This window comes from Salvelinus fontinalis, chromosome 2, assembly GCF_029448725.1.
Source record: "Salvelinus fontinalis isolate EN_2023a chromosome 2, ASM2944872v1, whole genome shotgun sequence".
NCBI lineage: Eukaryota > Metazoa > Chordata > Actinopteri > Salmoniformes > Salmonidae > Salvelinus > Salvelinus fontinalis.
In genome coordinates, this window is record NC_074666.1 from 32,878,852 (window position 1) to 32,891,533 (window position 12,682).

The following is a 12,682-nucleotide window of genomic DNA, read 5'->3' on the forward strand; positions in this document are numbered from 1 at the left end:
GTGTGTTTTTGTATAATATATGGCTTATGTTGAAGTGTAGTTATTGCTAGTTTCCAGTCTCTATTTCAATTTCCTACAAATCCCTCTCTTCGCGTCTCACAAGAGACGTGACATAAAAGTATATAAAAGACAAAACTAAAGGATAAAATTTGTCAGAAGACAAATTTTTGATTCCCTCTCTTCACGTCTCACAAGAGACGTGACATAAAAGTATATAAAAAGACAAAGCTAAGGGATAAAATTTGTCAGAAGACAAATTTTTTGATTCCCTCTCTTCACGTCTCACAAGAGACGTGACATAAAAGTATCTTAGTCCTCAAATAGATATACAGGTCCAGCTTCCCCATCCTCAAGCAGTGGGAACATTTGGGCCCTTTCCTGATTAGGGTCTATGGCTGCAGTTATAACCCGGCTAGCAAGCGTGCGCGCACATGGAATGCAACAGCATCCACAAAGTACAAGAATGGCCGCAAAAACAGAAATTGATACTAGGACGGAGGAAGCCAGCGTCTTATATTTCCCAAAAGCATCCATCCATGAGTCCCACATAGTAGTGTCCACTCCAGAATGCTGTTTCATCTTACCATTAAGGGTACGAAGTCCCTCCAATGCTACAGTCAGACTCCCATCCGTAGCTGTGTTATTGGGAATGAAAGTACAACACTGTTCACCAAACATTGCACAGACCCCCCCCCCGTTCAGCCAATAACATATCAACCGCGATTCTATTTTGAAATGCCATCAGGGACGTAGCTGCCAATTGTCCATGGACCGCCTCGAAGCCTTGTTGAGTCCAATTGCCCAGTTTCTGGACATTAAAATGAATGTAGTTAATTCTGTCCACATTTTTATTAACTGTACACCACCAACAAAATGATGATTCAAAACCTGCGGCCGCTTGGTCAACCAGTTTATACTTATCTGGTACCCCCCTGGGGACACCAATTCCATCAATGTAAGTTGAGTCGTAAATGAGCAAGGACCAAAAAGGAGACCACTCCAATAACTACCCCTGGAGTGGCCAACCACACATTAGTAAACCAAAAAACGAGAATATGTTAAACCCTCCGGTCCATCCCTCTATACAACCTGTACCAGGTGGGCTCGTCGCCACCCGGGAACTTCAAACCTTCACAACAGGGAGGACAAACATCACTTTTTATTCATTCAACAACATCATCTACAGCAAACCAAGGGTCCTCCTCTGTCAGCCCATTCTCCTGCGGAAGCTCGTTTTCGTATCAGCCTCTCCAACTGGAGCATCAACCAGAGGCCCCTTACACATCTGTAACAAACTTCTTCAACCAAGGTATGATACAGGCAACACAGAAATGAAAAACCACAACTAGTGTCAGAAATCCAGTAATCGTCCTTGCAGTGTACTTACCAAAACAACCACCCAGCCAGGGGAACAGTCCACTCTCCTCCACACCTGCAAGACCCTTCATCTCCACTGATAACCTTGCCAACCCACTCAGAGCTTTTGAAATGCTCCCATCCGGACTAGTATTGTTAGGAACAAACGTGAAACACTGTTACACCTCCCTTGTTGGCCAGACTTATGTCCAGTGTTAGTCTATTGTGTCTACTGGTTTGTGAGGCAGCATCCAATTGTTCAGCCATCCCTGTAAGTCCTGTGTGGGTGTGTTTATAATTGATCCAGACCTTTTGTTTTAACATCAACAATAGCTGGGCCAATGATGGGCATCAGATGCCACAGGCCATCATTCCTGGTTAATGTCTGGAATTCGTGGGGGACCCCTATTGGGACCCCCATCAGGTTGGTGTGCATGTTATCTGTACCCTCGGACTAAGGAGCGTCACGTTTCTGCCGTCTCCTGGGTTGGTCCCAAGCCTCTGTGTCCTGTGTAGCTTCCCAGAAGTTGATTAGCTATCATAATAGGCAACGGTGGTATCAGACTGGCCAAAACACATGAGCAACGACAATTTCCTTTCAAAAAATGGGGTCAACCGCCTGGCAGGTCCACACATCCACCATACATCAGCAACACCTCTAGTTAATAGTGGTATTAGTGATGCAGGTAGTAGCAGGGAGCCCTCCATAGTCTATACCTCTACCTGTACCAGTGTTACAGCTGTTATGTCCCCCATATGCCTTAACCCCCCATGGTCCTTCTGGGGAGGGACTTCTGGGAACACAAGACTCAGAGTTTTACACAGGGTTAAATTTGGATGCACATCCAACCTTCCCCATTACTTAGGACAAATGGGTGAGCAGCCAGAATAGGTCTGGCATGTCCACATACGACACAGTCCTTTCTATTAAGTGTTTTGTAGGCCAAACACATATTCTCCCTTTCCTCATAAACAGTTTCAGTCCCCAAATGTTCACTATCTGAGATGTCTTTTATATTTATTATCTGTACCAGATTGGAGAGCTTAGGTGATGGCGTGGGACTTGGTCTTGAAGTGGTGGAGGAGGCCGGCTGAACCCTGGTCCGTTGGAACTGGTGGTGGTTCTGGCAGCACTGCGATGGTAACCTCCCCATCGTATCCTGATCAGACAGCTCAGGACTACAAGCAGTCCTGTAAAACCCCACCCTCTCCCAGAGAACACATCATCAGCCAGAGATCAAGCAACACTTTCACTTCTATGAACGAACACAGTGAGGAAAGGTCGGGGTCAGGGAATTCTTCATTAAGGAGTTGACCCCTGAGCTTTATTAGCAACAGTTCTTCTCCTTAACTCTGTGATCATTCGGCAGTGTCAGTGTGTCTCACCCTCCAAGTGCGATATGCCCCCAGGTCGAGTGATTCACCTTCTCCCTTAATTCACCTGCAATGTATAAACTCTTGGACATACAGGTCTGGTTAGCAAACAGTTCCTCATTTGTTCTTTCTGATTATATATTTAACTTCTATGCCTAATTTTTTAGCTATAAATGTTTAATTTTAAATAAGTTTATTATCCAATAGGCCCCATCCTTTCCTAGTCCACAATGTACCCTCCTTCGTTTGATACCTGGCTCTGGCCAGGTATCAACCTTACCTACTCTAAATAATAACTTAGTACATCATATTCTAGGAACGTCCCTTTTATTCCCCGCATATCCAATTCTCCCTTCGGCGTACATTCATATCTATTCTTTTCTAATTCTCTGTCAAGTGACTTATCTACTTTGAAATGTATCTGTCCTGCTTAAATATGTTAACCCCTTTCTCTCCTATCTTATTTCACAGCCTACCTTGCTCATTTCCTGGTCCACCCTCCCCACTCTACTCTCAAACCTTCAAGGTCTGAACAGTGCGGGGTAGACCCATCTGTCTGCCTTTTTGTAATAATAGTCAATAACAACTGTGTGTACCTTTACAATATTAACTAAGTGTCTCACTGTTTTGACTTTATCTGCATGGATTTAAAAATAACCACAGGTCTTATAGTGTCAACCTTTAAAGTCCTAACATAACCTTAATTAACCTATCTCTATCTTCTAATGGCCAATACAAATGCTTACCTTATGGTCAAGAGTTATAAACTCTATTATAATCAATTTACCTCAAAACTAGTATCCCAAATGACACAATCTCATTATTCTCACCACATTTCCCCGCGAGTGATCAAGTCGCCGGAAAATGCAATGGAAACAGAAAACAGGTCAAAATGTTACACCTACATTCGTGTTCCATATCTAGACATACCAAAAGAACCCTTTATCTTCTCTAAGTCCCTTGCCTAAATACAACTCAGAAAGTAAAACTCCTATTCCCATATGAGTGTATTCTTTTAAGATATCTTATCTCTTGGTACACGGAAACCCTTAACCTTAATGTTTACTCCAAAAAACAAAATTATGTCACCAGCATTCAACCAGTCGGCTGGGAGACCATTTGGGTGCTGCAATACTGCCATCTTCTGTCCATTCTCTGCACAGCTCTCCACCCATTCTTATTCAACCTTCTCAATTTGAGCCATTTTAGTTTCTTATTTTAACTATTGTTTTCTAAATTTTTGATTTTTTTTTTTTTTGAATTTTTTAATCTATTATTACCTAGTTAGACTAGAGTGTCCGTGACATACATCCATGGGAATCCGGTTATAGTTATTCTATTAACCATGTGAAAGTGCCCAGGGACAGCCCAAATATCAGTAGGAATATCACAAATAAGGGGCCAGATATCCCTAGCCTTGCCCAGGGAGGGAGAAATATCCCTCCAACTGGGCGAGGTTTCTTTATCAGGGGAGGCGGAGTTTGATTCCGCATCACCTGAGTCAGAAATGTCTTCATTTGGAATCGAATTTAAGCTGTTTAAATCAGCTCTGACTTCTGTCAGTGTTCTAGAAGGGATTGGGGCTGGAGTGCAATGTGTGAAGTGGTGCCAAGGTGCGCCTGATTTACCTTTGACCTGGACTGAGTGTGAAGTAACCTCCCCCACTTCGTACAGTCCAGTCCACCTGGGTTCTAGCCACTTTCTCTTGTGGACATTAACCCCACCCAGTCACCAATTTTTTACCTTCCGTGTGCCAGATCTCCCTTCTGCTTCCCCGTTGGACTTTGTGAATCTGTGTGGAGAGAGCTGCAGAAAGTTCCGTCAATTATCAAACATTACAATTTGTTGTACATCAAGGGCGGGCATATGACCTCCCTTCCTTGGTGAACCCAGCATGACTCCTCCAGCCATTGTCTCATGAGGAGAGAGATGGGTGCCTGCACCTGGAGAGGCTATCATGGCCAGCAACGCCAGGGGCAGGACTTTAACCCAAATCAACTTCAAACCTGCACATACATTTGATTGGCGCGTTCCACGAGACTTATGAGATTGTGGCCTGTACACTAACCCCATCATTAAACAACATCTATTAATCAGTTGACATTTACACATCCGACCCTATTGGTACATGGAGCGTTTGTCATTAAACAATACACATGAGTTCGGTTTGCAGCCACCTAATGACCTATTTTGCATCCTCCCCTGCTGTTGGTATTGCCTCAACCCATTTAGAGAACCTGTCTACCATAACTAACAGGTACCTTTTTCCATTTGTCACATTGTCTTTCCCCATATGTGTGTGTGTTGGTGAGTGGTTCGTTCCCCAGGTCAGGTCTCCGTTTCAGTTCCTGTGCAGCTCTTTCTACACAGGAGTGGGGTAGACCTTCAGCATTGAGTGCGTCTGCCATGTTTTTGTCAGTGTTGACAAATGTGATGTGTGATTGTGTGCATTTATTCTGGATTTCCGTTTTCCTTTCAGCGCTGAACGTGAATTCTTTGCTCATCAGATATGCTGCAACCCCATGGTGGGTGTGGATTTCCAATGGATGGCACATTATCATGTGGGCTGTTTTTCCAATAGCTTTTGCCACTGCAGCCACATACCTGGAGCATGTGGTTTGTCCTGCTTCAATGTGGTCCAGTTTGGAGGAGTGATACCTCAACACTCTTCTCTCCCCCTCTTGGTTCTGGAAAAGGATGGATGATGTAAATCCTTCTTTTTCAGAAACATCCAGATGGAACTTGTTTTTTTTTTATTTATTTTTTAGTCAGGTGCTGTTAGGGCTACTGCCACTTAGAGATCTGTTTTCAAGAGTGCAAAAGCCTTTGATGCTTCAGTAGTCCAGGTCAATGATGAGTGTAGGTTAGTGGTGAGCAGCTTCAGGGCCATGGGGCATATTCGTCAGCCATGCCCTGAAAAGGGGGAGGTGATTGCTGATTCGGGTCTGGATTGGGGTGATTGTATGCGGGTGGAAGGGCCGCACGTGGTCGATACATAATTGGCCTGACTTCCCCTTGGTCTAGGGGCGTATCCTCGTCCCCTTTTGGCCAGAAACTGGCTTTGGGCCGGGGTTATTGGGTGCGGACACTGTCGCACCATATGCCCAGCTTGTTTACAATTATAACAGCTTCCATAAGATCCAGAGTACCTCTGGGGCTGTCCCCATGTGGGTGAATAGTTTGATTGTGGTAGTGGGTAGTAGGGTTGTAGTGGTGGTTCCGACGAAGGGTATGGCTGAAGCGGGTAGGCATACGGCAGTTGGAATGGCTGCTCCTGGGGTGGGTGTATAGGTGGTCCCTGCTGGGTGAAGATGGGTAGTTGTTGTTGCTGTATCATTCGGGAAACAGTTTTTTTTTTTAATGATTTGTGAGATTTCTTGTTGGTCTTCAGCCACCATCTGTTTCTTGGGTTTCTCTCCTTTCTGGGCCTCTTTCAATTGTAGTTTCAAAAGTTGTACCTGTAGGGACTGGATTTGTGTTTCAGCCCCTCCCTTACCCTTATTGTATTGGGTAATGTGGTGATGCACATGGGAGTTGAACTGAGCCTGGGGAATTGCCATTAACCCCACAGTGCCCCTGAGATGGGTTGGGGCCGATGGGGCTGCTGTGGTGGTAGGTGGGCCATCATTATTGTTGGGCCTGCCCTCTTTGGTGTCAGTTGGTGCTCCAGTGACCACTCCCATCGTATCAGGTTTCCGGTAAGGGAGAGCTTTCCTAATTTCCTCAATTGCCCATAAACCTATTCTCATCTCAGCCTGTGCCTTTTCCCTTTGCTTTGTCCCTTCTTTTTTAAATAAGTGACTCTTATTCTTATCAACTTCACATTCTATCCCTTGCTTCACTGCTTCCTCCAATTCTTTCTCCATAATGAGGAGTTGCCCTTTTGATGGGGCGACTCCACTAAGAAAACCTGTTTGAGTCCATCTTAGCCTCACTTCCTCCCAAATCTTTTTAACGGGTTTGTAGTGTAATTTCCCGCCTGCTCTATCTTTCATTCTCTGATCTAAATATTCGTTGAATTTGTGTTTGGGGACGATAGTCGTGGTCATTTTGTCGTTAAGCTATGTCTGGGTCTATTATTATCTTTGTATACTTTAGCCCGTTACTGATCGAAACCAGCGATGTATTTTTCTTCCCCTCTCTACCCCCAGTCTCGTGTCCGACTCGCGTGGACAAAGGATTTTATTGCCGTGTATTTGATGAATTATTTTCGTTTTCCAACAATATTTCAGCTATCTCTTTTGAAACAATATACGAATGTATTCATGCGCTCCTGTTATAATTGGAATGACAGTTTTGGGTATTTATAATAAAAAAAATATTATTGCTTTTCGCTAAATTAATTAATTAAATACTTTGGCAAAATATTTCAGAAGTTTCCTTTGGGGACAATATACTAATGAATTCAGGCGCTCCTGATATAATTGGAATGGCAATTATAAGACCTTTAACTCGAGAGATATTATTTCTTTTAACTTTCCCGGTTAATTTAAACTTTTTCCGATTAATTAAATACTTTGCCAAAACATTTCAGAAATTTTCCTTTGGGGACAATATACTAGTAATTCACGCGCTTCTCTAATAATTTTCAAATGAATTCTATCCCTTAAGGATTTGCCAACAGTATAAGAGGGGAAAACCAGGTCAACTCATCAACCGTAAATGGCTGCTTCACCGTGGCACACAGATTCTGACTCGGCGGTCACCACTAACGGAGCCTGAACTTAGCTTATAGCTAATTAGTAGCAATAGATCTCGTGGAACGCTCAATCACACACATTAATTTGGAGAGTTTCAGGTTTAATACCCTTGCTCCTATTTCAAGCTTAGTTTTATCACCGATGCTCCTAGTTGAAAAATGTTTCAACTAGTCCCAGATTACTAATGCGACTTGAACAGCATTAATTTGGAGAGTTTCAGGTTTAATACCCTTGCTCCTATTTCAAGCTTAGATTTATCACTGGTGCTCCTAGTTGAAAATGTTTCAACTAGTCCCAGATTACTAATGCGACTTGAATCCCAATACGCCAAGCTTAGGTTTCTCACTGATGCTCCTAGAGGGATGCCATTTCCACTAGTCCCAGATTACTAATACGACTTGAACAGATACATTTGAGTTTCAAGTTTAATACCATTACTCCTATTTCAAGCTTAGGTTTATCACTGATGCTCCTAGTTGAAAAATGTTTCAACTAGTCCCAGATTACTAATACGACTTGAACAGATCACATTACATTTCAAATACATTTGAGTTTCAAGTTTAATACCATTACTCCTATTTCAAGCTTAGGTTTATCACTGATGCTCCTAGTTGAAAAATGTTTCAACTAGTCCCAGATTACTAATGCGACTTGATTTTATACTTCGCAAATATCTTTACACATTGCCTTAGATTCTAAACAATTCCACATAAATTTAGCAACAATTCACTCACCTCAGTACTTCTGATCATTGAATTTAGATATTGGCTATAATACAATATGCAGATTTTGATTAAACCGGCTCTGCTTACCTTAATATTTTCGAGCTCTTTGATCAGTTTCCTGGGTGAGTTGAATCGCCGACGTCTCCCTCGAGCGGGTCACCTCTCCTTCTTGAATCTTTCTCCCTCTCGTCTCCTGTCCGATGAATTTTCTATTGGGCCTAATTCAAATATGTTTTAACCATCCTCTGCTACCATGTTGATGATAATTCGTTTTACTTGAGACAGGAGACCAAGTGGAGACATAGGACGAGGTGGATAATTTTATAATAAGGCAGGTTTATTCAAGTGTAAAAATATTATGCAAAGCGTGCAGCACGGCTCTTTTCTATCCGATCCGTATGGGGTCATTTGGAAAAGAGGGCGTTTTCAGAATTGTTCAGTACTATACAGACAACAAGCAAAGTAGGTAGATCTGCGAGTCCGGCCTTCCGATTGGTCGATCTGGGTCTTGGGTAGTCCTGCTTCCGGCCTGGTGTCCACGTTCCATTGGTTCCTGAGAGTTCTTTGTCCTGAGGTCCAACCATGGGTTGGGTGTGTCTGTGGTTATTATGGGGGAGGGGAATCATGTGTGTCTATAGTTGGTGTCTTAAGTCCAGCATATGTCCAAGAGAAATGAGGAGTATGTGTGTTTTTGTATAATATATGGCTTATGTTGAAGTGTAGTTATTGCTAGTTTCCAGTCTCTATTTCAATTTCCTACAAGAGCCAGAAGTTTGGGATATATTACATGGTTTACGCGCTACCCAAACCGGACCCGTCGCGTGCGCGAGCGTTCCAAATAAATTTACACATACATGTTATTCAATCAATGCACCCCACAATGCTCGCATGCACCAACGAGCGTCTGCGTTGGCAAGCGCTAAACTAAAACTTCTATTTGTGACGTCGAACGCGATGCAAGTCCTGCCTCTCCCATTTACTCATTGTCTTTTAAAAGCATATACCCACATGCCATCTCCTCATTGGTTATACCCACGTGGGTGATTGAAAGATGAACTGAGGTCGGTTGTGGTAATACACCTTATTATGAAAGTTAGATGCCATATGAAGTCCAAAAGAAAAAGCCTGGAAGGAGGAGAGTTGACTAGAAACGATTCGGTTGACCTTTGTATGTGTGGATTAATTGTCTGAGTAGTGAACCTTGTGCATTTCAGGTAAAATAACAACCCAGAACAAATTAGCTAGCAACAGCAAGCTAGCTAATAGTTAAATAGGACAAATTAGCTAGCAACTGCAAGCTAGCTAAATAGGACAAATTAGCTAGCAACTGCAAGCTAGCTAGCTAAATTGCCATAATTTTTTTATGCTTTTCGACCTGTCCCCAAATTAATATAATTGGTTCAGAGTTTATTTTGATATTTCAACCTTCGTGTCGTGATCACGTTTGGTGTAGGGTGACAAAATCAATTTGCGCATGATGGCACGCACAGACGGTTTGGGCATGGTTTTAGTCTCTGCTCAGTAAGAGGAAGAAATGGAGCTCAAACATCTAAACATCACCGCCTAGTGAGAACAAGAAAAGAAGAGGGGAAAAGAAGAGATGCTGACAGGGTTTATCATAAATTAAAACTACGTTCTCCCACAGGAGCCCTGCAGCCAATCACACTCACAGTCAAAAAATCTGACTCACACACAATGGGCCAGTTTTCCTGACACAGATTAAGCCTAGGCCCTGGACTAAAACGCATTCTCAATGGAGAGAGTGTATGTTTGAATAATAATGTTTGTTTTGCAGGATGATGCGGACGACCCTGTTGCTGTGTTTGGGGTTCCTCCTCTCTCTCTTATGCTCAGTTGGTGATACACCAACATCGCTGTTTTCACTCTCAATTCTTTCTTATGCTCTCATGTCTTTTATTCACTCCATCCCTTTGGCTTTCCTATTCTACACTTCATCTCTCATCTTCCTCTAGTAGGTTCACCACAGTCTCTCCATCTCTACGTCCCTCCATTTGCATTCTGGCTTGCCAATCCCGAACAGCATCACTCTTTGTCACATCACTTCTCTATCTCCTTATTTTTCTCATTCTCCATGAACAAGCCATTCCAATAACCCTCCTCTCTCTCTTCCTGTGTCTTTCGATTGACCAATCCCATGCAGTTGGAGGCGGGAGGGGAAGAGGAAGCTGTGGAGCTCTTTACCACGCCCAGAGCAAAGATGACCGCTGCCACCTCTGACTTATGCTACAACCTGTTCCGGACCTTGGCGGGTCGCGACCCCAAGACTAACGTGTTCCTGGCCCCCATCAGCATCTCTGCAGTGCTCACTCAGCTATCCATGGGTTAGTAAGCCTCAACACTGTTATACTTTATATCACTGTCTGCTATTTATCTGGTATTTAATTGGCAAAATTGTAATTACATATTGATCTCTCTCTCTCTGCGTCTCCGGATCGTTCAGAGAGGTGGTTATACAGATCTCTGAGGTATCACACACTGCAGGACCCTCAGCTCCATGATACTCTCAGAGACCTACTTGCCTCACTCAGAGCACCTGGCTAAGGCCTCAGTATTGCTGCACGTGTCTACCTGGCCCGCAGTGAGTGAATATGTGTGTGTGTGTGTGTGTGTGTGTGTGTGTGTGTCTCAGATAATTTTGATCAGTCTGTGTGTGTTTTGACTGTGTGTATGTTTGTTGAGCTGTGTGTATCTCTCTAGGACTGCGTCTGAAGCAGTAATACTTTGGCGTGGTGGAGAAGCAGTATGGTGTGTGGCCCAAGACTCTGATGGGCGGGGCTAAAGGTGTGAATGAGATCAATGATTGGGTCAAACAGCAGACGGGCGGCAAGGTCAACCGCTTCATGTCCAAGCCCCTGGGACGGAACTCTGGTGTGGTTCCTAGGGCCCGCCTACTTCAAAGGTAAGGACAGTCTGTCTGCAGTCCAATTCTCTACCCTTCTCCCCAAAGTGTGCAGTTGTTTATGGGGTGCTGTTTGTAACATGCTGTTTGTGTGTGTGTGTAGTGAAGCGGATGTCTCGGTTCAGTCAGAGTGGAGGGATGGAGGACTTCCAGCTTGTTGGAGAGGCTCCCACCCGCATTTCCATGATGCAGCAGAACAATTACCCGGTGAAGATGGGTGTAGACCCAGACCTGGGCTGTACAGTGAGTACAGATGCAGTATATTCAGCAGTTATGCTTTTTCCAGTGGTCATTACCTTCTTAACTAGCCAGTTATCAAGTTTGTCTCAGGGAAAACATTTATTGTTGACCCCCCCCCCCCCCCCCTCCCTTTCTCTCCAGATTGCTCAGATGCAGGATGACGTCAGCATGTTTGTGTTCCTTCCTGATGATGTCACTCAGAACATGACCTTGGTGGAGGAGAAACTGACAGCTGAGTTTGTTCAGGACCTCTCCATGACCCTTCACCCCGTTCAGACGGCCCTCACACTGCCTGTCCTACAATTCAGCTACTCCACTGACCTCCTGTCACTCCTCACTGACCTGGGTGAGTTTCTTCACCTCCCTCCTTCTCTCTTCCTCTCGGGCCTTCATTTTGTTCTTCTGCCTTCACATCTCTCATATCCTCTTTCTACATCTCTCCAGGTCTCAACGAATTTCTGGCAGACACGGACCTGACTAAGATCACGTGTCAGGCGGCGAAGCTCGGCAGCTTCAATCATAAGGTTGTCATGGAGAGGGCCCCAGAGGGCACCCAGTATGCCAGCTCCCACCCCGCCTCCACACCCCTTTCGTACTGCGTGGACCATCCCTTCCTGTTCCTGGTGAGGGATGAGGCCTCGGGGACACTGCTCTTTATTGGCAAGGTGGTCAACCCATGCAATCTGAGGATATTAACACAGACACACACTTGATCCTAAGCAGGTCCTAGGAGGGTATCAGCCATCGTTAAGCTTAAGCTTCTTTGTGTCATAAATGCACAATATGAGAGGGTGGATAAGCAGCTAGATTTACCTATTGATCATATAATACAGTTTCTTAATCATGTATGAAAACCATTCATACCATTCAGACTAAAAGTTCAGACCAAAAGTCTGAACACTCACAACTGATAGTCTCAAGTTGTTTTCAGGGATAATAATTTGTGATTGAAAATTCCACCTCTCATAATTTTTAAATCGAGGCACATACTTTAACACAAAACATATTCTTCATAATGTTGTCAATTGCGATGCAAGAAATAAACATTGAAGTTAAGTCTTTCTGTTTGTCTGTCTGACTCCATAGAGGGAGTTGTATAACTTTATCCAGTTGACATACTATAGCTGCTTCCAGTAAAGGGTTGGGTTATGTTGGAAAGAAATTGGACTCTTGGATGCTCTTTCCTTAGCTATTGTGCTGGTAAACAAAATTTAAAGGACTAACACAAACATATGTGACCGACCGCCTTGATTCGGTCTTATGTAGCAAAATTTGAAATTGTGTTTTTTACATTGAATAAAAGCAGAGACACAGAGCGACAAAATTGTATATCATGCACTGCATTTGAGGAACAATGGGAAACTAAT

At 43.7% G+C, this 12,682-nt stretch overlaps 1 pseudogene; it reads left to right on the forward strand.

The window, feature by feature from the left end:
• Nucleotides 1-8,923: 8,923 nt before the first annotated feature.
• Nucleotides 8,924-12,376, forward strand: LOC129817217 (pigment epithelium-derived factor-like; annotated as a pseudogene).
• The last annotated feature ends 306 nt before the right edge of the window (nt 12,377-12,682 follow it).